The sequence below is a fragment of the Triticum aestivum genome, chromosome 2B (assembly GCF_018294505.1).
Source record: "Triticum aestivum cultivar Chinese Spring chromosome 2B, IWGSC CS RefSeq v2.1, whole genome shotgun sequence".
In the NCBI taxonomy this organism is placed as follows: domain Eukaryota; kingdom Viridiplantae; phylum Streptophyta; class Magnoliopsida; order Poales; family Poaceae; genus Triticum; species Triticum aestivum.
Window position 1 is genome coordinate 4,079,280 of NC_057798.1, and position 26,084 is coordinate 4,105,363.

Sequence of the window (26,084 nt, forward strand, 5' to 3'; positions counted from 1 at the left end):
CTGCGGTGCTTCTCTTCCGGCCGTGTCTCCGATGGGGACCTCGCCCTTCCTCACCTTGTACGTGCTGTGGTGGAGCGGTACTTCATCTCACTCATTGATGGCGGCGAAGATCGGCGGCATGGCGCTGTGGAGGCTCGGCGTCCGATGCGCGGAGATGGACTTGCGCAGGAGGAGGTAGCTGTCTGGCGTCATGGTGACGTCGATGGTGGAGTGGCCTACACAAGGTAGAAGACTCAATATATTCTGAAGACGAACCTGTGGAAGATGGCTGCGAGGACACAAGAGTGTGTCTGACCGGACTGTGCCCCAGACCCGGTATGTGGCTCGGCTGGGGTTTCCGGCTTTTGATGTTAGGTTAGGTGAGTGGTTTGGGTAGTGGCCCAACTAGCATCCCTTCATCATATGGATAAAAGAGTAGCGGCATATGTTGCCAAGATGATGGATTCAGGTATATTGTTTGTAATACTTTGTAAGGTCCTCGAGAATAATTAATAAAGTGGCCGTATGCATCTCCCAGATGCAGAGGCCGGGGGTCATCCTCCTTTTCTAAAAAAAACTTAATCCGTACTACATAATTATTGATGTTTATTCACACCTTCATGTTAGTTGTCCCCTGAAAAGAAAAACTAACTGTGAGAACGCGGGTGACTGCCATTGTCCCTTGTAGTTGATGGCTCTTATAGAGAAAGTGTTATCCTTTTCCTTGATCATATAATTGCACAATTTTTCACTCATTCAAAAAATGACAGAAAATGAGGGAGACAAATCACACCCGGAGACTTTTCGCCATTGTATTCTTTTTCACAGATTTTTGTCACTGCGAGACTCACATAGTACCAAAATATCATGAAGGTGTCGGTTGGTTAGCATCAAATGAGGAGTACTAGTGTCAACATTACTCCCACCGAGCTGGCCCATAGGCATTGGTTTTAATAAGGAGAAGGGCAGGTGGACATTGATTTTTGGCTCCCAGGTCCAGGGAGAAAAGGATATGAGGCTGGCTGTAGCACTAGAATTCTAATACAGCTGGCCCACAGCTGTGTGTTTGCTTGACTTGACCCAACAGAAAAGAGTCGACTACACTAGCACTACGTAGAGGTAGAGAGGAGTATTCCTCCGTATTTTGCTTGACTTGACCGACCAAATTCTTAACCTCTAGGATTATTATTATTATCATCTATCTACTAATATAATGGCTTGACTTGATCATAATACTTACTACTAGTAGTACGTACTATGTTAATTACTTTGAGCAAGCCAGTGCTGAAGTTGAACACAAACAATGAAACAAGCAAGCAAGCAAGAAAAAGTAGAGGTAGGTTGGTTTGTTGGTGAGAGCATTAAACGATGCCCTACTCTGATCCGTCTAGCACGAACAGATACTACATTCATTCATCGACTGCGATCCTTCAATGAGTGTAGGTAGGTTGGTGAGAGCATTAATCGATGAGGCTGGGATCCATTGCTGCTCTGCTCCGGCAGACACTCTATGCTGCTGCTGCGTGCTGTGGCCAACGGAGAAAACCACATGGATATGGGCATAAACACAAGCAGCTTGCGGGCGGGCGGGCGGGCGGGCGGGAGCTGACCTGGTAGGCGTTGCCAGTGCGCTTGCTTCCATCCTGTTCCTGTTCCAGCGGACGGAGGAGAGGGCGCCGGACGGAGGCAGGCTCTAGCAGCTCGAAGACGACGTCCGTTAATCGCCGCCTGCCGCTGGAGTCGCCGGCGAGCGGAGCAGAGGGAGAGTGAGGAACGGCGCGGGTTGGGCACTTGGGTTTGGGTGCTGTAACTGACTGTTGCAGGCCCGAGTGCATGGGCCTGGGCCTGGGCCGGCTCGCCCCTTGTGCTTATTTTCTCTGTACATCGGCGTGTACATGTGTTTGTATCACCCATCTATATTTCTCAAAAAAACAACTTCTATTTCTCAAAAAAAAAACCTCAAAAAAATTTATTTCTCAAAAAAGTAATGTATCACTGATCTAAAAACAAAGTGTCTATGTACAGTAGTAAATCCAAACATGAAGTTTGCTCGCGAGCTCATACAAATTTTCGTGAAGAGAAAATATTCCTAAATGCTCTTGAAAAACCAAACATAAGCCTATGCTCTAAGAATATTTCAGCACCGGATGGAGGAGAGCGCAATGCCGGCCGGGGACACAATTGAGCAGTGGAAAGCCGGCGTGAACCAACGCTTCTTCGTCCTTGCCGTTGTTCGTGCCTCCTCACCGTTGTCGCCGTCTGTTGAACTCATCACCAGCAGAGCAAAGGAAGGAATGGGCCACTCCTTTGCTGTGTGGGCATGGACACCAGCTAAAGCTTTCCTTTAGAAGGAATTTTGATAATACTCTCATGGAGGAGTGGTATCAGTTGGTGTAGTTAGCAAGCAGCATTGTCCTCAATCATGATATTGATGCGCTGGATTGGCAACTAGAGAACAAAGGGGGCTACTCCACTAGTTCCCTTTATCATGTGATAAATTTTAGAGGTGTGCAACCAGTCTTCATTCCTTGTGTTTGGAAGCTTAAGGTGCCGCCGAAAATACATGTTTTTTCTCTAGTTGTTTGCCAATAACAAACTTATGACCAGGGACAACCTTAGAAAGAGATAAATTATCAAACCCCTTGATTGCGTTTTTTGTTCTGAGCTCGAGTCTAGTTCACACTTGTTTTTTGATTGTGTGGTTGCTAAGCAAATTTGGTCCTTTATTGAAGATCAACTTGGTACTAAAATTGGAGAGGACTTCGAATCAGTAGCTAGATTCTGGGTCTCTAGTAAAAAAACTCAGCTCTTAATGCTATTAATTCTGTTGTGATTTGGTGTTTATCAAAATATAGGAACTCTATTATTTTCAATAACACTATTTGGGTATCTATCAAGCAGGTCTTGAGGCTGATCTTGAGAACACTCAAATCCTGGACTGTGCCGTCTCCGGAGCAGAGTGGGATGAAGCTGGAGGCCTTCTCAGATCAGCCGGAAGGTTTTGTCAGGCACCCTTTGATGCTTACAAGTGGTTGACACTTGGCGAGCCCCGTGAAGCCCCTTTGGCGGACCCATGGAGCAAGCTCAAGATCTCTGATGATGGCTCTAGCTTCTCTTCGCCCTCCAAGAAGAGGGAGACTGGCCCCGAGCCCACTTCCAGCCCCGTTTTGACGCTCGCAGTGTGCTGGTCCGTTGAAGACCCGCAAGGCAAACATGAACTACCCTAGGGCCACCTGAGGTGATGAGGGGTTACGTATTCCTTGGCCGGTGTTGAGTCTTCCTAACCATTGCCCTCCCTGGCCGGGTGCCCGAATTGCGGTCCCCAAGGCTTCCTGGGCCCGGTCCCTGCTGTGAGGGAACCCTAGGGGAGATCACATCGGTGTTCTGATTCTATCCTTCACGAGTGACGCCACGGCGGCCATAAGATTGAGGTCTGAGGAAACGACTAAGCTTGAGGATGAATGGCACTGTAGGAAGAAAGTAAAGATGGGTCCTCCCCAAGTCCATCGTTGTCGAAGTTGAATCGGCAACCTCCCTAGGGGAGGATCACCGCGAACAATGGATACTCTATGCTGGAGCGGGTTAGGCGACCCCGCGACAGTTCATGAGTTGCATGATCTAGCGTGGGAGTGTGCGTCGGCGATATTATGTGTGGTGGAAACTCAGCTTGTAAAATATTGCATGGAAGGATTGGCTGGAACTTTGGGTTATGATCATGCTTATGGAGTGGGGAGTAGTGGAAGGTGGGCTATGTGTTTATTGGAAAAAGGCCCTTGTGCTGGAATTGAGAAATTTCTCTAAATACCACATTGATGTGATTGTGAAGGAAGAAGGGAAAGAACCTTGGAAGTGACATGCCAGTATGGTCAAGCAAATAGGAGCTTGCGGTATAAAACTTGGGACATGATGCGATTTTTGAAGGCCGACTGTGATCTCCCATGGTTATGTATTGGAGACTTTAGTGACTTATTTAATTGCATGAAAACTATTTAGGAAAAGTGTGTGGAATTTTTTATAGATAATGCTTGACTATTTTTAGAAGACGTGTACATTTTTGAAAATTATGCAACATATTTGGAAAAAGTAGAAAATAATTACTCCCTCCTATCAAAGTTGTACTAAATTACTGACAAATGATATTGCGGAGGGTGAATAATTCTATGCATATTTTTTAAAATTATAGTTTTTAAAAAACACGGACATTTTTGAGGAAAAACTTAACCATTTAAGAAAAAAATTGAAACTCCGAAAAACAGAAAAGGAAAAAAAATATAAAAATGGGAAAGGTATAAAAAATGGAAGAAAACGTGTGAAAAAACCCAGAAATAATAACACCCAACCGGACAAACTGCTATGAAACCTATGGAAAAATTCATTCGAAAGAAAATCATACGTCCTCTCCTCTTATTGGGGTCTGGCACATGACGCCGCCCCTGTGTATTTGCCCAACAATTTGACACGATAACCTTCAAATAGGGAATTCGGTAGTGCCTATTTAGCGGCTTTAGCGCTCGCACGTCGCTAGCTTGATGGCCACGGCCCAGTAGCGGTTGCTAGCTTGCAGATCCTCAAAAAATAAAAAATGTTAGCTAGCTTTGTATCGCTGCACTTTTTCTCATGGTGCTAGCTTAAAAAAGAAACCAGCTATCTTTTTTTGGCATATTTGAAAAGTTCACAAAAATCATTAAGCATTAAAAAATGAAAAGGACGTTTGTGAATTTTAAAAATGATCATTTGTTAATGTTAACAATTTTAAAAATATTCATGAATTATAAAAATGTACACTATTTTTAAAATTTCATGAATGTTACAAATGTTTGTGGATTTGAAAAAAGAAATATGAATTTGAAAACTTGTTGAGGAATTTAAGAATGCAAGGAAAATTGAAAATGCTCATTTATTTTTAAAAATAATAAAAGGAGGAGAGGAAAAATAAAAAAAAACATGGAAAAAACCAAAAAGGAAACAAGAAAAGATTTTTTTTAAACGCCCAAAAGCTTCTCGAAGCTTCGGATAACCGTTGAAAAGGGAGCCAACCCCAAAAGAACAAGATTACACAAACAAATAGAGGAAGAATGAAATGAAAATCCAGATAGGACCCGTGCCGGGGAGGTTCGCTTTAGTCGAGTGAATATTGTTGAGCACGTGGAGTCGCCGAATTGCTCTGAGGGACAAAGTGTTCTTCAGAGAACTGAACAACCAAGTTCACACGCAAGACATTTGCATATTTCCTGACAGAGCTCCTTTATACATAATACATAGTTGCCGCTCTGAAAGCCAGCGGAATTTACCCGCAAAAAAAAAAAAAGCCCGCGGAATCAACACTCAACTTTGACGGCTCATGAAGGCCGTCAAGTTCAGCAGGGCATTTATAGATAGTCGTGTACCAAGTTGCAAATCATTCATACCTGAGATGTCACCAACGCGGACGCGGCAGTAGGAGTAGATTCAGGGCCGGTGTACTGCAAGTCTGCAACTCATATTCATCAGGTAAACTGCAAATTCTCCATCTGATACCACATCACATTATATAGTTACAAATTTCTCCCGACAGCGCAAAGAAATAAATCTCCAGCCAACCTTTGCGCATCGTTGACATTAATGAAGCTCCGTTTTCTGATGGAGCATGGTGCACACACACTGTCACCGTAACAAGAAAGTAAAACTAATAAGCCTGGGATGATCTGCTTCAGCTACGCTGCAACATTTGATTCTTTTTTTTTGTCTATATTACCATCAACGGTGGCACTGGCACTAGCTAGCTAGCATGTAAAAACACTGCTCAATAGTAAACGGCAAGTTCGACAGCGCGCAGAAGCAGGCATGTATGGACCAGCCCAGGCAGTGTGATCAGATCAGCTTCAGCGATGGGGCTTCAGCAAAGCTGGCACAGGCCTCCGGCTGACGTCCTCCAGGTAGATCAAGAAGGCACTCCTGGTGCGCACGACGACACGCTCCAGCAAGCAGGCGCGAGAATTAGGCTCCATCTGGGCCTGTATTGGTTGGAAGATGTGCATTATTGCGAGCGACCCGAATTAAGGATACACGTTTACGCTCCAGTGCTCTCAGATAGATCCGGGGGTTTATACCCTTCACAACCAGTGAAAGATAATCTTAACTTAACACCAAAGTAAAGCGGGTGAACAAGGAGCCAGTAAAGGTAATTCATACAGCGACAGCTCCGGTCTTCAGAGCCGTTTGATGCACGCACGATCAAGGGTGGTGTGGTGGTGTGTCGTAACTCCGGGCGAAGACGTAATATAAGTTTCCGTTAGATTGAAGATCGTCCGGTCGATGATGAGCGTGCCCGGTTTGGCAACAACCAACCACTGAGTGTCGACTTCTTCAGTGAACAACCAACCGCTGACAAGTGTCGATTTCTTTAGAAGATGATGCAGTCTGGTTCCTGACAAGGAGGGAGATGTGTAAGCAATTGGCATGCTTCTGCCGGTCAGGGTTCGGAATATTTTCTACTAGACTAATACTGAATGACTGAAATACTAACCATCATGCGCACGGCACAAAGGTGAAAAAGACGTCACAGGATGTACCAGTCATTAACTTGATAAGCACATGCAGCTATCTTGCAAAGTTGCACTTCACTGGGGCCTATTTACCTCACATGAATGAACCTCTGCAGTGTTTCAAGCACACTCATTAAATGCTGGAGTCATTGAGCAGGTGTATAGTGGTCCTTCTCCAGTGAGTCGTGACACCTGCAAAATAACAACAGCCATTCAGTTATAGCTAATTATGTCCCTCTTCTGGTACTCAGAGCAGACATGAATAATAATGCCTTCTTACCTTTGCAGTGTAAGTTTTCGATAATAAGCTGCATCTTCGGGTATTTGGGGCTTAAGGAAATAACAATAATAATAATAATAATAATAATAATAATACGCCATCCATGTTTGTCTGCACAGAGGAGTCAGTTGTTAGTTAGTACAGGAAGCATCATCCCTCCATGCCACTAAAATGAAGCAACAGCTTGACAATGTGCCTTGGGGGAGATGGTATTGGCAACTACTGCAGCAATTCCTGGGCGACCAGCGTATGCTAGAGACGGATTTGGCATCAATGATGTCACAAGGAACAGTTGAAACTGCATCCACTGAACAACAGCACTCTTGTGTGGCTCCTGTTGCAGTCAGCCACACCTTTCACCCAACTCAATCGGTTGCTTCCAAGGAGGTTGATCTACAAAATGGAGTAACATGAAACGGAGATTAGCCACCAACAGTACACGCACGTCTGACTGAAGTAGGTAGAAGATCGATCAGAGCGAGGCACTTGCAATCGGTTGCTTATTTTATCACAAGATGGAACACCATAATAAACTAGTGTTAATTATAAATAAGTTGTGATCATGCATTTTATTGCCTCAATGGGGTTGTGCCCTGCAATGCATTACCTGTACTGTAACGCACTGCAGAAATTCACAGTTTCAGCATGAAATATGCCTTCAGAGCACTAATATGGAGCCCTTCTGAATTCTTAATACGCATCGCCTATGGTTGGTGAGCAAAGACACAATCCGACAGTATTAACTAGACTGACGAGAGTTAATTGGTAATTGAGGTGAGCATCTGACAGTATGCATCTACTTAAAATAGGATATTAGAAACATTGAACACTGAGAACTGTTATGGCTCAAAAATTAAAAATAAGTAATGATCTCAGCTCAAAACTGGAAAATAAGTAGTCTGTGAAATAGATTGCTTGGATATTTGGCTAGTTGATTAACTTACTGAACAATAACACGATAACTCACATTGAGTTCACTGCTCGAAATATTGATGGTTACCAAGACTGCGTTGCAATTTTCGATAACAGATTGATAAGATCTGCAAAGGATAAAGTGATTAATCATACATGAAAACAAAATTGTACAATATCTAGGTCAATTCATAAACTTACTGTGCAGCTCTGCCAGTCTGTTGGTGGATTGGTTGATTTGCCGGTTATTCTTCTGAAGATCCTATATGCCAAACAACAACAGTTATGACGAATGCAAGAGTAAGAAGATCCTATATGCCATTAATTTTTATTAAACAACAACAGTTATGACGAATGCAAGAGTAAGAAGATCCTATATGCCATTAATTTTTATTAAACAACAATTATGACGAATGCAAGAGTAAGAAGATCCTATATGCCATTAATTTTTATTAAACAACAACAGTTATGAGAATGCAAGAGTATCTGCATTTAGAATGGTACCAATAGAATGTAGACTGAATTGAAAAACTGCAAATCCTGTCGGTTGTAAGTATACCTGGATGGCAAAACTGCAAACCTTATCAGTAGCAAAACACTGACAATTCCCATAATTACGCCAAGATGACCCCTAAAACTTAACTTTCCAGGCACACCATCAGTCTTCATGAGTTTTGCACAAAATGCAAACACAAGTGGCTAGAAAGCCTGCCAAACAAACACTAGAACACCTGAGCAACAAGCAAACAGAAATTAGGAATGCAGGAACACATAACAACATATCAGTGCATGAAACAAGATGATCACCTTAATATCAGTAGCTTGACCCAAAGTCTCATTTATGTGATACTGATGCTGTAGCGGTATTTTGATTGTGACACTCAAAATAGAAAGTAGACTAACACGTCTTAATGAATGACAGTAACCCAAATTAAGGGCTAATAGGAAGAAGCCCATAACATTGAAAAAATACCTGCACAAAAAAGCAAAACAAATGTTGATCACAGGTTTCGTTGGTAATTAAACCTAGGAAGAAAAGAAGAGAAACTTGCAGAAGGCATTGGTTGATAATGATGTTGATTTTCTCACATTTGTGAAGACCAAATCTTAAATACTTTACTACCATTGAGAAGGAAATGGAAATCTAATATAGCAGGAGCATTAGTTGATATATTTTTTGCAGCGAGTATAAGTAACTGATATGATATAGCTGGAGTAAAGTTCCAGTTTAAATGTACTGACCAGATATATGTACAGGAAGGGAAACGGCAGCCACAAGGCCCTCATGTCATGCACGTGGAAAGTGTGTTTGTATGAAAGGAGTTGAGCTCAAGGCTAGAAGAATGTACAAAAGGGAACTCCAAGGCATTTTCCTGCATGGTGGATGGGAGAAAACGCAGTGTTATTAAGCACGATTGCAGGGAAAGGGCAGAGTGGAAAAACACAAGAAAGTATGTTGGTGTTACCTTGGATCAGTAGTCAGTAGTCACTGCTGTCTACTTTGATTTTGGGGATGGTTCCCACTAACCCCCTGCAATGTTGTTTTAGCTCCTGGTTTTCGCACAAACTGACATTTAGCTCTTGTAGTGATCTCGGGAGGCCATCGCTCGGTAATGACGACACTGCTGGACAGACGGAGATTGATAATATCTTGAGGCTGGTAAGGTTTTGCAGCCCTGCAGGGAGTTGTTGAAGGTTCTTGAAACTCTCAAACTTAAGTTCCTGCAGGGAGGAGAGGAGCTGAAGGGCGTCCTCTTGCTCCTTGCTGAAGCTCTCTAGTCGTGTGGATCAACTCCCACGAAGTTCCAGCTTGGTGAGGGAGGAAGACAGGAAGCTGCAGATGGGTGCGGCAAGGAGTCCCGCTGCGTCGTCTGTACAAAGCTCATGTAGTGTCAATGAAACAGGTTGTATCTTCTGCTCTTCTTCTCCTTCAACATCCTCCAAAGCCCCCTAGGATTGGGATCCCAAACAGCAAAGAATACGGGGCTGAACCAGACATTTAATTCGTTGAGCTGGCCCCCGGTGGTAAGGAGAGACTGCAAGCCTTGACATTTCAGATCCTTACCGCAAATAAACTATCGTAATCTGGTAAGAGAGGAGAGGTTTGAGAGGGGCTCTAGTGTCCCCATGCCTTCAACACCCATAAGCTGCAGGAACTGCAGGGAGGAAGGAAAAATATGACGGGAAAAAGAAAAGGCAAATAGAAACTTTGGGCAAAACATTATTGTTAATCTCTGGAGGGATTGCAAGGCTTGGAGCCATCCTCTTCCAGGAACAAGAGTTGGTGGGTCCACCAGGAACAGCTCTGGGCAGTCATAGAACTCCAATTCCCGAAGCGAGTCACAGAGATGAGCTGGGAAAAGCAGTACCCCATCATCCTCTTCCTCTGCTGCTGCTGCTGCTGTTATTTCACCTCCCCCCATTTCTGATGCTTCTGTGGTTGTTTGTTGCACATCCAGCCCCACTACCAGCTTTTTTATAATTTTACAATTCCGTATTTTCAATTTGGAGAGCTTTGGGAGGTGGGGGAGGAGCTCTGTCAATTCCTTCCCACTATTACCATTTAACTAGTAGGTGGGGCGCGCCCTGGGCGCGCCTCCTGTGCGTTCTTGTGTGCACTTGCCTTGGCTGTGCAGCTGTGCACGTGCATATGCAGGCCAGGGTACAGTTAACAAAAACTTAGAGAAAAATGTTCATTCAAGAGACATAGCAAGGTAATAGGTGCATATTATAAGATAGGTCACAATCTTACAAGGTGGATGATAGAGGACAACATTGAATTGAAATCAAAGACTAACATGCTCCAAAAGAAAAACGATCTTCAAAAGAAAAGTACAGTTCATACATTTAGATAGCAGGTGCCGCTGATGACGATGTGTCTAGAGATTAGCTAAAGATGATAGATAGTTCATATATATAGATAGCAGGTGTTTCTCACGACGTCGTGTCTAGAGACAATGGACGGTGAGGGAGAGGTGGCGCCCTTCCTTGCATATCTTCTCTGAACTTTAAGTTTGCAATGAACTTAATACATTCTTCAAGACCAGCAAAACTTGTGGATTCTCGGGAAAAAAATCTGACCATAGTATTCAAACCTGTAGAAGTAGAAGGAACCAAATCAGCATCATATTTATTTGAACCGATTCGAGAACAAGCAGATCTATGCAGATAAGGGATGTATTGTGTTGCATGCATTAGGAACAAAATATTCAAGCAGCACCATCGAATTGCTAGTAAAAGGGGGTAGATCAAAAGCATGTATTTAAGGAGAGCACCTCCTAATAAAAGTTTCAAGAGTATAGGATACCTCTTGAGTTCTGAAACTTGAACTAAGATTTTGAGCTTTCTAAATACTCCCTCTGATCCATCTTACTTGTTGTTAGTTTAGTAAAACTTTAGTCGGAAGGAGTAATAGCTAACATCTTTGGAATCACAGAAAAACAATGGTATATTATGCCTAACGCCATATGGTGTCCATCATAATTTTATCTTCCTCGAGTGTGTCACTGAGATTGGTCAAGGTAATGATCCCCGATGTGAATTTGAACCATTAAAATGTAAGGATCAAAGACTGGGAGATGGGAGATATAAGCAGATCAACGATTGAGCTCTACTAAGGATATACAAGGCACAAATATAAGAGATACTACATAAGATGGTAATGAGTTGGACTGCTCTACAAAGAAAAGTGAGCAAACCAGTATGTAAAGCTCGTTAATTTTGGTCTGGAAGCATCAGAATGGAAGTAACAAACATAAATAATAGTTAACAAATAAAATTATTAACAAAGACATATTTAGATACATCAAACAGTACCAAGGGAAGTACATGCCGCTCCTCTGGTCGGACCTCCTCCACATCCAAAGACGCCCCGTCGTCCAGCTCGGGTGGCCTCCTCCGCGACCTTCCGGAGGTAGCAGCACTACCGGAATCGCACCCTATGCCGACGGCCAGGGCCGTCGGCATAGCCATGACTAGCCGTCGGGGCAGGCCTATGACGACGGCCCCCGTCGGCATAGAGCCGTCGGCAAAATATCCGTCGGCGTAGCTAGGATGACCGTCGGCATAGAAAAGCCGTCGGCATAGACCCTAAGCCGACGGTGGCCGTACATCTATGCCGACGGCCCAGGCCGTCGACAACGTCATCGCCTAACGGCGGCCGCCGTCAAGTGCTGCCCAATGGCTTCCCGCCACGTGGCGAGACGCCGTTGAGCATGGGGCATGCCTATGCCGACGGCCTAGCCGTCGGCTTAGTTTGAAACTAAGCCGACGGCTAGGCCGTCGGCATAGACATGCCACGTGTCAGAAACTGGGCGCTCCTGGGGCAGGTCTATGCCGACGGCCTAGCCGTCGGCATAGTTTCAAACTAAGCCGACGGCTAGGCCGTCGGCATAGGCATGCCACGTGTCGGCCACTGGGAGCTCACGCCAGGCCTATGCCGACGGCCAAGCCGTCGGCATAGTTTCTGTCCAGTTTTTTTTTCTTTTTTCTGTTTCTTTTCAGCTCAATTCATTTGAATATACACAACATATATAACAAACAACATATATAAGAAGCAGCATCACGTAACAATAAGGAGCAGCATCACACAACAAATTCACCATCACACATCATAAGAAGCATCGCAAAGCATAAACATATAAGTATCATCACCACCATGTTGGGGAACGTTGCAGAAAATTAAAATTTTTCCTAAGGTTTCACCAAGATCCATCTATGAGTTCATCTAAGCAACGAGTCATGGAAGAGAGATTGCATCTACATACCACTTGTAGATCGCGTGCGGAAGCGTTCGAGGGAACGATGATGATGGAGTCGTACTCGCCGTGACTCAGGTCACCGATGATCCTAGCGCCGAACGGACGGCACCTCCGCGTTCAACACACGTACGGTCAGCGTGACGTCTCCACCATCTTGATCCAGCAAGAAGGAAGGAGAGGTTGATGAAGATCCAGCAGCACGACGGCGTGGTGGTGGATGCAGCAGAACTCCGGCAGGGCTTCGCCGAGCTTGTGACGGAGGAGGAAGAGGTGTAGCAGGAGGAGGGAGGCGCCAGGAGTCAAGGGTGCGGCTGCCCCTCCCCCCCCTTTATATAGGCCCCCTAGGGGGGGGCGGCCCTGGAGATTGAATCTCCCAAGGGGGCGGCGGCCAAGGGGGGTAACTTGCCCCCCAAGGCAAGTGGGGCGCCCCCCCCACCCTAGGGTTTCAACCCTAGGCGCAGGGGGTGGGCCAAGGGGGGCGCACCAGCCCACTATGGGCTGGTTCCCCTCCCCACTTCAGCCCATGGGGCCCTCCGGGATGGGTGGCCCCACCCGGTGGACCCCCGGGACCCTTCCGGTGGTCCCGGTACAATACCGGGTGACCCCGAAACTTTCCCGATGGCCGAAATAACACTTCCTATATATAATTCTTTACCTCCGGACCATTCCGGAACTCCTCGTGACGTCCGGGATCTCATCCGGGACTCCGAACAACATTCGGTTTGCTGCATACTCATATTCATACAACCCTAGCGTCACCGAACCTTAAGTGTGTAGACCCTACGGGTTCGGGAGACATGCAGACATGACCGAGACAGCTCTCGGGCAATAACCAACAGCGGGATCTGGATACCCATGATGGCTCCCACATGCTCCTCGATGATCTCATCGAATGAACCACGATGTCGAGGATTCAAACAACCCCGTATACAATTCCCTTTGTCAGACGGTATGTTACTTGCCCGAGATTCGATCGTCGGTATCCCAATACCTCGTTCAATCTTGTTACCGGCAAGTCACTTTACTCGTACCATAATGCATGATCCCGTGACCAGACACTTGGTCACTCTGAGCTCAATATGATGATGCATTACCGAGTGGGCCCAGTGATACCTCTTCGTCATACGGAGTGACAAATCCCAGTCTCGATCCGTGTCAACCGAACAGACACTTTTGGAGATACCTGTAGTGCACCTTTATTGTCACCCAGTTACGTTGTGACGTTTGGTACACCCAAAGCACTCCTACGGTATCCGGGAGTTACACGATCTCATGGTCTAAGGAAAGAATACTTGACATTGGAAAACTCTAGCAAACGAACTACACGATCTTGTGCTATGTTTAGGATTGGGTCTTGTCCATCACATCATTCTCCTAATGATGTGATCTCGTTATCAATGACATCCAATGTCCATAGCCAGGAAACCATGACTATCTGTTGATCAACGAGCTAGTCAACTAGAGGCTTACTAGGGACATGTTGGTGTCTATTATTCACACATGTATTACGATTTCCGGATAACACAATTATAGCATGAATAAAGACAATTATCATGAACAAGGAAATATAATAATAATGCTTTTATTATTGCCTCTAGGGCATATTTCCAACAGTCTCCCACTTGCACTAGAGTCAATAATCTGGTTACATTGTGATGAATCGAACACCCATGGAATTCTGGTGTTGATCATGTTTTGCTCTAGGGAGAGGTTTAGTCAACGGATCTGCTACATTCAGGTCCGTATGTACTTTACAAATTTCTATGTCTCCATTTTGAACATTTTCACGAATGGAGTTGAAGCGACGCTTGATGTGCCTGGTCTTCTTGTGAAACCTGGGCTCCTTGGCAAGTGCAATAGCTCCAGTGTTGTCACAGAAGAGTTTGATTGGCCCCGACACATTGGGTATGACTCCTAGGTCGGTGATGAACTCCTTCACCCAAATTGCTTCATGCGCTGCCTCCGAGGCTGCCATGTACTCCGCTTCACATGTAGATCCCGCCACGACGCTCTGCTTGCAACTGCACCACCATTCAACATATACACGTATCCGGTTTGAGACTTAGAGTCATCCAGATCTGTGTCGAAGCTAGCGTCGACGTAACCCTTTACGACGAGCTCTTCGTCACCTCCATAAACGAGAAACATTTCCTTAGTCCTTTTCAGGTACTTCAGGATATTCTTGACCGCTGTCCAGTGTTCCTTGCCGGGATTACTTTGGTACCTTCCTACCAAACTTACGGCAAGGTTTACATCAGGTCTGGTACACAGCATGGCATACATAATAGATCCTATGGCTGAAGCATAGGGAATGACACTCATTTCTTCTTTATCTTTTGCCGTGGTCGGGCATTGAGCCGAGCTCAATTTCACACCTTGCAAAACAGGCAAGAACCCTTTCTTGGACTGATCCATTTTGAACTTCTTCAAAATCTTATCAAGGTATGTGCTTTGTGAAAGACCTATGAGGCGTCTCGATCTATACCTATAGATCTTGATGCCTAATATATAAGCAGCTTCTCCAAGGTCCTTCATTGAAAAACTCTTATTCAAGTAGGCCTTAATGCTGTCCAAGAGTTCTATATCATTTCCCATCAAAAGTATGTCATCTATATATAATATGAGAAATGCTACAGAGCTCCCACTCACTTTCTTGTAAACACAGGCTTCTCCATAAGTCTGCGTAAACCCAAACGCTTTGATCATCTCATCAAAGCGAATGTTCCAACTCCGAGATGCTTGCACCAGCCCATAAATGGATCGCTGGAGCTTGCACACTTTGTTAGCATTTTCAGGGTCGACAAAACCTTCCGGCTGCATCATATACAATTCTTCCTTAAGGAAACCATTAAGGAATGCCGTTTTGACGTCCATTTCCCATATCTCATAATCATAGTATGCGGCAATTGCTAACATGATTCGGACGGACTTCAGCTTCGCTACGGGAGAGAAAGTCTCATCGTAGTCAATCCCTTGAACTTGTCGATAACCCTTAGCGACAAGTCCAGCTTTATAGATGGTAACGTTACCATCCGCGTCCGTCTTCTTCTTAAAGATCCATTTATTTTCTATCGCTCGCCGATCATCGGGCAAGTCTGTCAAAGTCCACACTTTGTTTTCATACATGGATCCTATCTCGGATTTCATGGCTTCTAGCCATTTGTCGGAATCCGGGCCCGCCATTGCTTCTTCATAGTTCGAGGGTTCACCGTTGTCTAACAACATGATTTCAAGGACAGGGTTGCCGTACCACTCTGGTGCAGAACGTGTCCTAGTGGACCTTCGAGTTTCAGTAGGACCTTGATCAGAAGTATCTTGATCATCATCATTAACTTCCTCTCTTGTCGGTGCAGGCACCTCAGGAACATTTTCTTGAGCTGCGCCATTTTCCAGTTCAAGAGGTAATACTTCATCAAGTTCTACTTTCCTCCCACTAACTTCTTTTGAGAGAAACTCCTTCTCTAGAAAGGATTCATTCTTGGCAACAAAGATCTTGCCTTCGGATCTGAGGTAGAAAGTATACCCAATAGTTTCTTTAGGGTATCCTATGAAGACACATTTTTCCGACTTGGGTTCGAGCTTTTCAGGTTGAAGTTTCTTGACATAAGCATCGCATCCCCAAACTTTTAGAAACGACAGCTTAGGTTTCTTCCTAAACCATAATTCATACGGTGTCGTCTTAACGGATTTCGACGGAGCCCTATTTAAAGTGAATGCGGCAGTCTCTAAAGCATAGCCCCAAAAAGATAGCGGTAAATCGGTAAGAGACATCATAGATCGCACCATATCTAATAGAGTGCGATTACGACGTTCGGACACACCATTACGCTGAGGTGTTCCAGGCGGCGTGAGTTGTTAAACTATTCCACATTTTCTTAAGTGTGTGCCAAACTCATGACTCAAGTATTCTCCTCCACGATCTGATCGCAGGAACTTGATTTTCCTGTCACGTTGATTCTCAACCTCATTCTGAAATTGCTTGAACTTTTCAAAGGTCTCAGACTTGTGTTTCATTAAGTAGACATACCCATATCTACTCAAGTTATCAGTGAGGGTGAGAACATAACGATAGCCACCGCGAGCCTCAACACTCATTGGACCGCACACATCAGTATGTATGATTTCCAATAAGTTGGTTGCTCGCTCCATTGTTCCGGAGAACAGAGTCTTGGTCATTTTGCCCATGAGGCATGGTTCGCATGTGTCAAACGATTCGTAATCTAGAGACTCTAAAAGTCCATCAGCATGGAGCTTCTTCACGCGCTTAACACCAATGTGACTAAGGCGGCAGTGCCACAAGTATGTGGGACTATCATTATCAATCTTACATCTTTTGGTATTCACACTATGAATATGTGTAACATTACGCTCGAGATTCATTAAGAATAAACCATTCACCATCGGAGCATGACCATAAAAAATATCACTCATATAAATAGAACAACCATTATTCTCGGATTTAAATGAGTAGCCATCTCGTATTAAATGAGATCCTGATACAATGTTCATGCTCAAACTTGGCACTAAATAACAATTATTGAGGTTCAAAACTAATCCCATAGGTAAATGTAGAGGTAGCGTGCCGACGGCGATCACATCGACCTTGGAACCATTCCCGACGCGCATCGTCACCTCATCCTTCGCCAGTCTCCGTTTATTCCGCAGCTCCTGCTTTGTGTTACAAATATGAGCAACGGCACCAGTATGAAATACCCAGGAGTTACTACGAGTACTGGTAAGGTACACATCAATTACATGTATATCAAATATACCTTTGGTTTTGCCGGCCTTCTTGTCCGCTAAGTACTTTGGGCAGTTCCGCTTCCAGTGACCACTTTCCTTGCAATAAAAGCACTCAGTCTCTGGCTTGGGTCCATTCTTTGGCTTCTTCCCGGCAGCTTGCTTGCCGGGCGCGGCAACTCCCTTGCCGTCCTTCTTGAAGGTTTTCTTACCCTTGCCTTTCTTGAACTTAGTGGTTTTATTCACCATCAACACTTGATGTTCCTTTTTGACTTCTACCTCTGCTGATTTCAGCATTGCAAATACTTCAGGAATGGTCTTTTCCATCCCCTGCATATTGAAGTTCATCACAAAACTCTTGTAGCTCGGTGGAAGCGACTGAAGGATTTTGTCAATGACCGCGTCATCCGGGAGATTAACTCCCAGCCGAGTCAAGCGGTTGTGTAACCCAGACATTCTGAGTATGTGCTCACTAACAGAACTATTTTCCTCCATCTTACAGCTGAAGAACTTGTCAGAGACTTCATATCTCTCGACCCGGGCATGAGCTTGGAAAACCATTTTCAGCTCTTCGAACATCTCATATGCTCCGTGTCTCTCAAAACGCTTTTGGAGCCCCGGCTCTAAGCTGTAAAGCATGCCGCACTGAACGAGGGAGTAGTCATCGGTACGTGCCTGCCAAGCGTTCATAACGTCTTGTTCTGTAGGGAGAGCAGGTGCGTCACCTAGCGGTGCTTGTAGGACATAATCTTTCTTGGCAGCTATGAGGATGATCCTCAGGTTCCGGACCCAGTCCGTGTAGTTGCTGCCATCGTCTTTCAGCTTGGTTTTCTCTAGGAACGCATTGAAGTTGAGGACTACATTGGCCATTTGATCTACAAGACATATTGTAAAATTTTAGACTAAGTTCATGATAATTAAGTTCATCTAATCAAATTATTTAATGAACTCCCACTCAGATAGACATCCCTCTAGTCATCTAAGTGTTACACGATCCAAGTCGACTAGGCCGTGTCCGATCATCACGTGAGACGGACTAGTCATCGTCGGTGAACATCTCCATGTTGATCGTATCTTCCATACGACTCGTGTTCGACCTTTCGGTCTCTGTGTTCCGAGGCCATGTCTGTACATGCTAGGCTTGTCAAGTTAACCCTAAGTGTATTGCGTGTGTTCCGAGGCCATGTCTGTACATGCTAGGCTCGTCAACACCCGTTGTATGTGAACGTAAGAATCTATCACACCCGATCATCACGTGGTGCTTCGAAACGATGAACTTTAGCAACGGTGCACAGTTAGGGGAGAACACTTCTTGAAATTTTTGTAAGGGATCATCTTATTTACTACCATCATTCTAAGTAAACAAGATGCATAAACATAATAAACATCACATGCAATTATATAGTAGTGACATGATATGGCCAATATCATATAGCTCCTTCGATCTCCATCTTCGGGGCTCCATGATCATCTTGTCACCGGCATGACACCATGATCTCCATCATCATGATCTCCATCATCGTGTCTTCATGAAGTTGTCACGCCAACGACTACTTCTACTTCTATGGCTAACACGTTTAGCAATAAAGTAAAGTAATTTACATGGCGTTCTTCAATGACACGCAGGTCATACAAAAAATAAAGACAACTCCTATGGCTCCTGCCAGTTGTCATACTCATCGACATGCAAGTCGTGATTCCTATTACAAGAACATGATCTCATACATCACATATATATCATTCATCATTCATCACAACTTTGGCCATATCACATCACAAGACACTTGCTGCAAAAACAAGTTAGACGTCCTCTAATTGTTGTTGCAAGTTTTTACGTGGCTTCTATAGGTGATCTTTCAAGAACGTTTTCTTACCTACGTTACAGCCACAACGTGATTTGTCAACTTCTATTTACCCTTCATAAGGACCCTTTTCATCGAATCCGCTCCAACTAAAGTGGGAGAGACAGACACCCGCCAGCCACCTTATGCAACTTGTGCATGTTAGTCGGTGGAACCGGTCTCACGTAAGCGTACGTGTAAGGTTGGTCCGGGCCGCTTCATCCCACAATACCGCTGAAGCAAGATAAGACTAGTAGCGGCAAGATAGTTGACAACATCTACGCCCACAACAAAATTGTGTTCTACTCGTGCAATAGAGAACTACGCATAGACCTAGCTCATGATGCCACTGTTGGGGAACGTTGCAGAAAATTAAAATTTTTCCTACGGTTTCACCAAGATCCATCTATGAGTTCATCTAAGCAACGAGTCATGGGAAAGAGATTGCATCTACATACCACTTGTAGATCGCGTGCGGAAGCGTTCGAGGGAACGATGATGATGGAGTCGTACTCGCCGTGACTCAGGTCACCGATGATCCTAGCGCCGAACGGACGGCACCTCCGCGTTCAACACACGTACGGTCAGCGTGACGTCTCCACCGTCTTGATCCAGCAAGAAGGAAGGAGAGGTTGATGAAGATCCAGCAGCACGACGGCGTGGTGGTGGCTGCAGCAGAACTCCGGCAGGGCTTCGCCGAGCTTGTGACGGAGGAGGAAGAGGTGTAGCAGGGGGAGGGAGGCGCCAGGAGTCAAGGGTGTGGCTGCCCCTCCCTCCCCCCCTTTATATAGGCCCCCTAGGGGGGGGGGGGGCGCCGGCCCTGGAGATTGAATCTCCCAAGGGGGCGGTGGCCAAGGGGGGTAACTTGCCCCCCAAGGCAAGTGGGGCGCCCCCCCACCCTAGGGTTTCAACCCTAGGCGCAGGGGGTGGGCCAAGGGGGGCGCACCAGCCCACTATGGGCTGGTTCCCCTCCCCACTTCAGCCCATGGGGCCCTCCGGGATGGGTGGCCCCACCCGGTGGACCCCCGGGACCCTTCCGATGGTCCCGGTACAATACCGGGTGACCCGGAAACTTTCCCGATGGCCAAAATAACACTTCCTATATATAATTCTTTACCTCCGGACCATTCCGGAACTCCTGTGACGTCCGGGATCTCATCCGGGACTCCGAACAACATTCGGTTTGCTGCATACTCATATTCATACAACCCTAGCGTCACCGAACCTTAAGTGTGTAGACCCTACGGGTTCGGGAGACATGCAGACATGACCGAGACAGCTCTCGGGCAATAACCAACAGCAGGATCTGGATACCCATGATGGCTCCCACATGCTCCTCGATGATCTCATCGGATGAACCACGATGTCGAGGATTCAAACAACCCCGTATACAATTCCCTTTGTCAGACGGTATGTTACTTGCCCGAGATTCGATCGTCGGTATCCCAATACCTCGTTCAATCTCGTTACCGGCAAGTCACTTTACTCGTACCATAATGCATGATCCCATGACCAGACACTTGGTCACTCTGAGCTCAATATGAAGATGCATTACTGAGTGGGCCCAGTGATACCTCTCCGTCATACGGAGTGACAAATCCCAGTCTCGATCCATGTCAACCCAACAGACACTTTCGGAGATACCTGTAGTGCACCTTTATTGTCACCCAGTTACGTTGTGACGTTTGGTACACCCAAAGCACTCCTACGGTATCCGGGAGTTACACGATCTCATGGTCTAAGGAAAGAATACTTGACATTGGAAAACTCTAGCAAACGAACTACACGATCTTGTGCTATGTTTAGGATTGGGTCTTGTCCATCACATCATTCTCCTAATGATGTGATCTCGTTATCAATGACATCCAATGTCCATAGCCAGGAAACCATGACTATTTGTTGATCAACGAGCTAGTCAACTAGAGGCTTACTAGGGACATGTTGGTGTCTATTATTCACACATGTATTACGATTTCCGGATAACACAATTATAGCATGAATAAAGACAATTATCATGAACAAGGAAACATAATAATAATGCTTTTATTATTGCCTCTAGGGCATATTTCCAACACACCAAGCATATAAGAATCTCACAAACAACAATAAGATAAGAAACATCACAAGCATATAAGTATCATAGCATCGAGAACCGCCACAATGTGCCCGAAAGGCTTAAGTGCCAGGACGTCGAGCACCGCGGAGGTCGTCACCGCCAAGACCGCCGAAGCTCACGTCGTCACTGCTAGCGGCAGCGCTACCGCCAAGACCGCCTCCGCCTCCGTGGATTGGAGTGGTCGGGCTCCGTGTCTCGGGAGTGCTGCGAAGACCACCGCCAACGGTAGATCCACCTGTTCCCTGGATGTTGAAAATACATATTAACGGAATATAAGACTGTGTTGAAAGGCATGACATGCTTTGGGTGAATTGATTGGGGATGAACTAACCGGCGAGGGGCCAGCGTTCTGTGCCACAAACTCCTCAAAGGTCAGCAGCACTGGTTGTGCTGGAGGTTCTGCTGGCTGTAACGGAGGACTCCTGCCGGCCGCCATTTCCTGAAAAGCCAGCTGCATCTGGCGATCCCTCTGCACTTGGTGTTCATAAAGCCTCTAATGCCACGCCATGGTCTCCTGGCGTGTGTACTCCAGGTAGGCCTACGGTATGACATGATGGAACTCATAAAACTACTAAATGCGGAAAATAAAGTGAGCAATGAAGATAAGAGGGAAAATACTTACAGATTGTTGCTCCTGAAAGAGGGACTGTGCACTGGTCACTGGCTGGCTCATGCGCTGGCTCAGGCTCGGGTCGATCTGACGGAGCTGTGTGTAGGAGATAGTAGGAGTGATCACAGCATCGAGAACCGCCTCCCGACCGTGCTCCTTGGGCCCCATGCTCACCACCGCCCTCTCGTCTAGATCCGCCGCAATGGGGTCAGGTGTGTCAGGATGTAACTTCAGATACGCTTCGGAGTAGGACTTCTTCCTCCCCGCGGTCTTCTTGCTGTAGTACTTGGACTCGCCAGGCTTGGGGTCCTTCCGCGTATGGGCGATCTCCCATGCCTGCATGTGTGAGAGCGGCCGCTTCAGTTTCTCCTCCTACACCACCAAACAGAGGTTAGTTATACATAAGAAAGTGATGGTAAATAGAAGAAGAAGAATGTTTAATGGGGTTAGTCATACATTAACAGCCTTGTGGAGATAGTGTTTTCGGTTTCCCTGAGCATGTACTCCCTCCTTCCCTCGGTTAGCCTTGTTTTTGACTCTCATAGACGCCCAGGGCCTAGCCTCATCACACCAAAGATCCACCAATGCCACCCAGGACTCGTCTTTTCCATAACACCAATTTGGACGCACCTACATAATGAAAGCATAATGGCATGTCAACACGAAACGGTGAAATGTACCACAAGGTAATGAAAGCATAATGAAAAATCTTGTATACTTACCTTCAAGAACTCGTCCCTCTCCAAGGTAATGCCCATCCTCTGCGCGTCTTCCTTGGTCATCTTCACACCAAGATAGTCGTGATGGTATGTCGAGATGGCCACATAGCGCACCTCGTACTGCATCTGGCGGGCCTTCTTCTTACATTGGCGCAGCACGATCTGGTCCGCTCTGGCCCTGTGCTCCGGAAGAACTCGATAGAATTTCTACAATCATGCATGAAACAAGAATGGAAGAAGCCATGAGTTAAATCATTCATGAAGCTAGAATGGACTTGTGCTTCTGAAGAGAACTCACCCAGAAAGTGGTGATCACGGCCTTGGCATGGGTCCCATGGTCCGCGTGGAGGGCCGCTTCCTAGTGCTCCCAGCTCGTGGCCAAGACCCGATGGTCCGGGTGCCTGACTGGATCCGGATAGTACAACCCCGGCCAGTGTAGCTTCAGCAAGACGGTGATTAGGCCGTGGAATACGGACCCCTTTAGAATATATCCAGTTGCTGCAAAAGAATGAACTATTAGCATATGACAAGCAAAATAAATAACAACCGGAATGAGCATGTGACAAGCAAAATAATGAAATTATTGTAAAGTGGCACTTACTCTTTCCCCGTGGGCTCAATGAGCCACTTCTGCTCCTCAGTAGCAGGAACCTGCTTTGGTAGCTTTGCGTTACCACGTAGCCATCCCTTGTTGTCAACCCCCTCCCCGCCACCACCATCATCCCCGCCACCACCATCATCCCCGCCACCACCCTCCTCCTCGCCTGCCTCCCCCTCCCCAACCTCCTCCTCATCCTCCTCCTCCTCCTCGTCCTACTCCTCCACCTCCTCCTCCTCCTCCACCTCCTCCTCGCCTGCCTCATCCTCCTCCTCCTCGCTAAAGGAGGGTACCTCACTAGAGGAGGGCCTCGAAGACAACACCCCTAAGTCGGTGAGGGTGCGCTCTTTCTGGCCGCGACCCCCTGTAGTGGCTCTCCCCCCACCACCTCTCCCTCTAGGGGCTCTCCCCCGCCCCCTCCTCCTCTAAGGGCACCTCTCCCTCGACCTCCTTGTGAGGAGTCATCGTCAAGTAGCCGGGGGGGGGGGGGAGGATTACGTGCTCGACCACTCCGACTAGGCAGGCCGACGACCTTGCGTAGGAAACCCACGCCGTCGGCCTTCCCCTTGCCCATGTTCCACGAACTTGCATTGAAAAGAGAATACGCAATTAGTAAATTAATGAAATGAAGGAAAAAGCATGAGAATAAACACATTAATAAAAATGCATAAAAAGGCATATTCCTAAACTATAGAAAAAAAGACTTGAAACGTACATCTGCTAGAAACCATATGAATCATCACTGTTGTAACCTCTTTCTCAGTCTGTCTCATCATCACGCTACAGGGTTAGGCGGGATGGGGGCCCTAGGAGGGTAGCAATGCCACCGGAGCGTCGCACCAGGACCTCATACATGTCGTACAGTGTGGTGGCATGTCCGAAGAGGTGGCACGCGTCTCCGGGGTGTGCCCCCCCCCTCACGGACGGCGATGACACGGTAGTAGATGTTCTGCGGTAACGATGTCGCGTGAATATATATAAATAGTCAGAGCGCGATAAAATCATGAGTTTTTTACATGACGTGGGCACGTGTGCTATAGGACTGATGGTAATTTTTCATAATTTTTGGTGATGGAGAAGTATGTGAACACTTCCCTCTACACGGATTGCTCTTCGCGTGTCTACGACTGTGGCCGGCGGCCTCCGGGGGCTAACATGCCACCAAATCTTGCGTAGGCGGCCTCTCACAAGTCTGGAAGTGTTGTGGCGGTTGCAAACGCCCGACACGCGTCTTCGGGGTGTGCCCCCCTCACGGACGGCGCCGCCGCCGGCACCTAGAGGGGGGAAACGGACGAGTCGGGTCTACACGGAGGGGATATTGCTGTGGCTTTGGCCCGGATATTGCTCCAAAGTGTTCCTATGGGCTGACCTAACACAACCGGGTGGAGAGTTCCACTGGTCAAAGCCCGTTCGTGCAAAGTCAATGGGCTAGATGCCGTGGTCAAACACTACAGGGTTAGGCGGGACGGGGGCCCCGGGGGGTAGCAATGCCACCCGAGCGTCGCACCGGGCCCTCATACATGCGGGGTGGTGTGGTGGCATGTCCGAAGAGGCGGCACGCATCTCCGGGGTGTGCCCCCCTCACGGACGGCGCCGCCGCTGGCACCTGGAGGGGGGAAACGGACGAGTCGGGTCTACACGGAGGGGATATTGCTGTGGCTTTGGCCTGGATATTGCTCCAAAGTGTTCCTATGGGCTGACCTAACACAACCGGGTGGAGAGTTCCACTGGTCAAAGCCCGTCCGTGCAAATTCAAAGGGCTAGATGCCGTGGTCAAACGCTACAGGGTTAGGCGGGACGGGGGCCCTGGTGGGGTAGCAATGCCACCCGAGCGTCGCACCGGGCCCTCATACATGCGGGGTGGTGTGGTGGCATGTCCGAAGAGGCGGCACGCGTCTCCAGGGTGTGCCCCCCCTCACGGACGGCGCCACCGCCGGCACCTGGAGGGCGGAAATGGACGAGTCGGGTCTACACGGAGGGGATATTGCTGTGGCTTTGGCCTGGATATTGCTCCAAAGTGTTCCTATGGGCTGACCTAACACAATCGGGTGGAGATTTCCACTAGTCAAAGCCCGTCCGTGTAAAGTCAAAGGGCTAGATGCCGTGGTCAAACGCTATAGGGTTAGGCGGGACGGGGGCCCTGGGGGGGGGTAGCAATGCCACCCGAGCGTCGCACCAGGCCCTCATACATGCGGGGTGGTGCGGTGGCATGTCCGAAGAGGCGGCACGCGTCTCCGGGGTGTGCCCCCCCTCCAAGTGATGGCGGGACTGCCTTGCGTGCAGGGGGGCACACCGCGGAGCCCCAAGACGGGCGTCTACGCATGCCTGAACACTTTCACATATGCATCAGGACCCATGCGATGTTTCGGTGACATAGCTACACCCCGAATCCCCCAACCAACCAGAATTCCCTCCGTGTCGACCGTTTCCCCCCTCCGTGACACGTCGATAGCAACGTTCGTAACGGGAGGGCAATCGATATACAATCAGGGTATGTTTTTTTAGATAAGGCATAATTATCTTATGCAAAAACAAAAACTAAAATAAAGTAAAAATCAGAAAATAAAGTAAAAATAAAAAAACAAGTATGCCAACGGCACACGTAGGTGCAGTCCCACGGATCGATGACGTGGCGTGGCACACAGATCCATGACGTGGCAGAGGGGCCTATGCCGACGACCATACCATAGGCATATCTTTGCCATAGGTAGTATAAAAAAAATTAAAAATAAAATAAATAAATGTATGCCGACGGCTAGGCCGTCGGCATATCTTTGCACACACGAAGGTGCAGTCCCACGGATTGATGACGTGGCGTAGCACACGGATCGACGACGTGGCAGAGGGGTATGGGCCAGGTCTATGCCGACGGCTATGCCGTCGGCATAGGTCTGGCACAGATATGCCGACGGCCGCCGTTACCACCCGTCGGCGTAGGCTCAACGCCGTCAAACGGTCAGCGCTGACCTTGTAGCTGGGCACGGGCTATGCCGACGGCTGCTCCT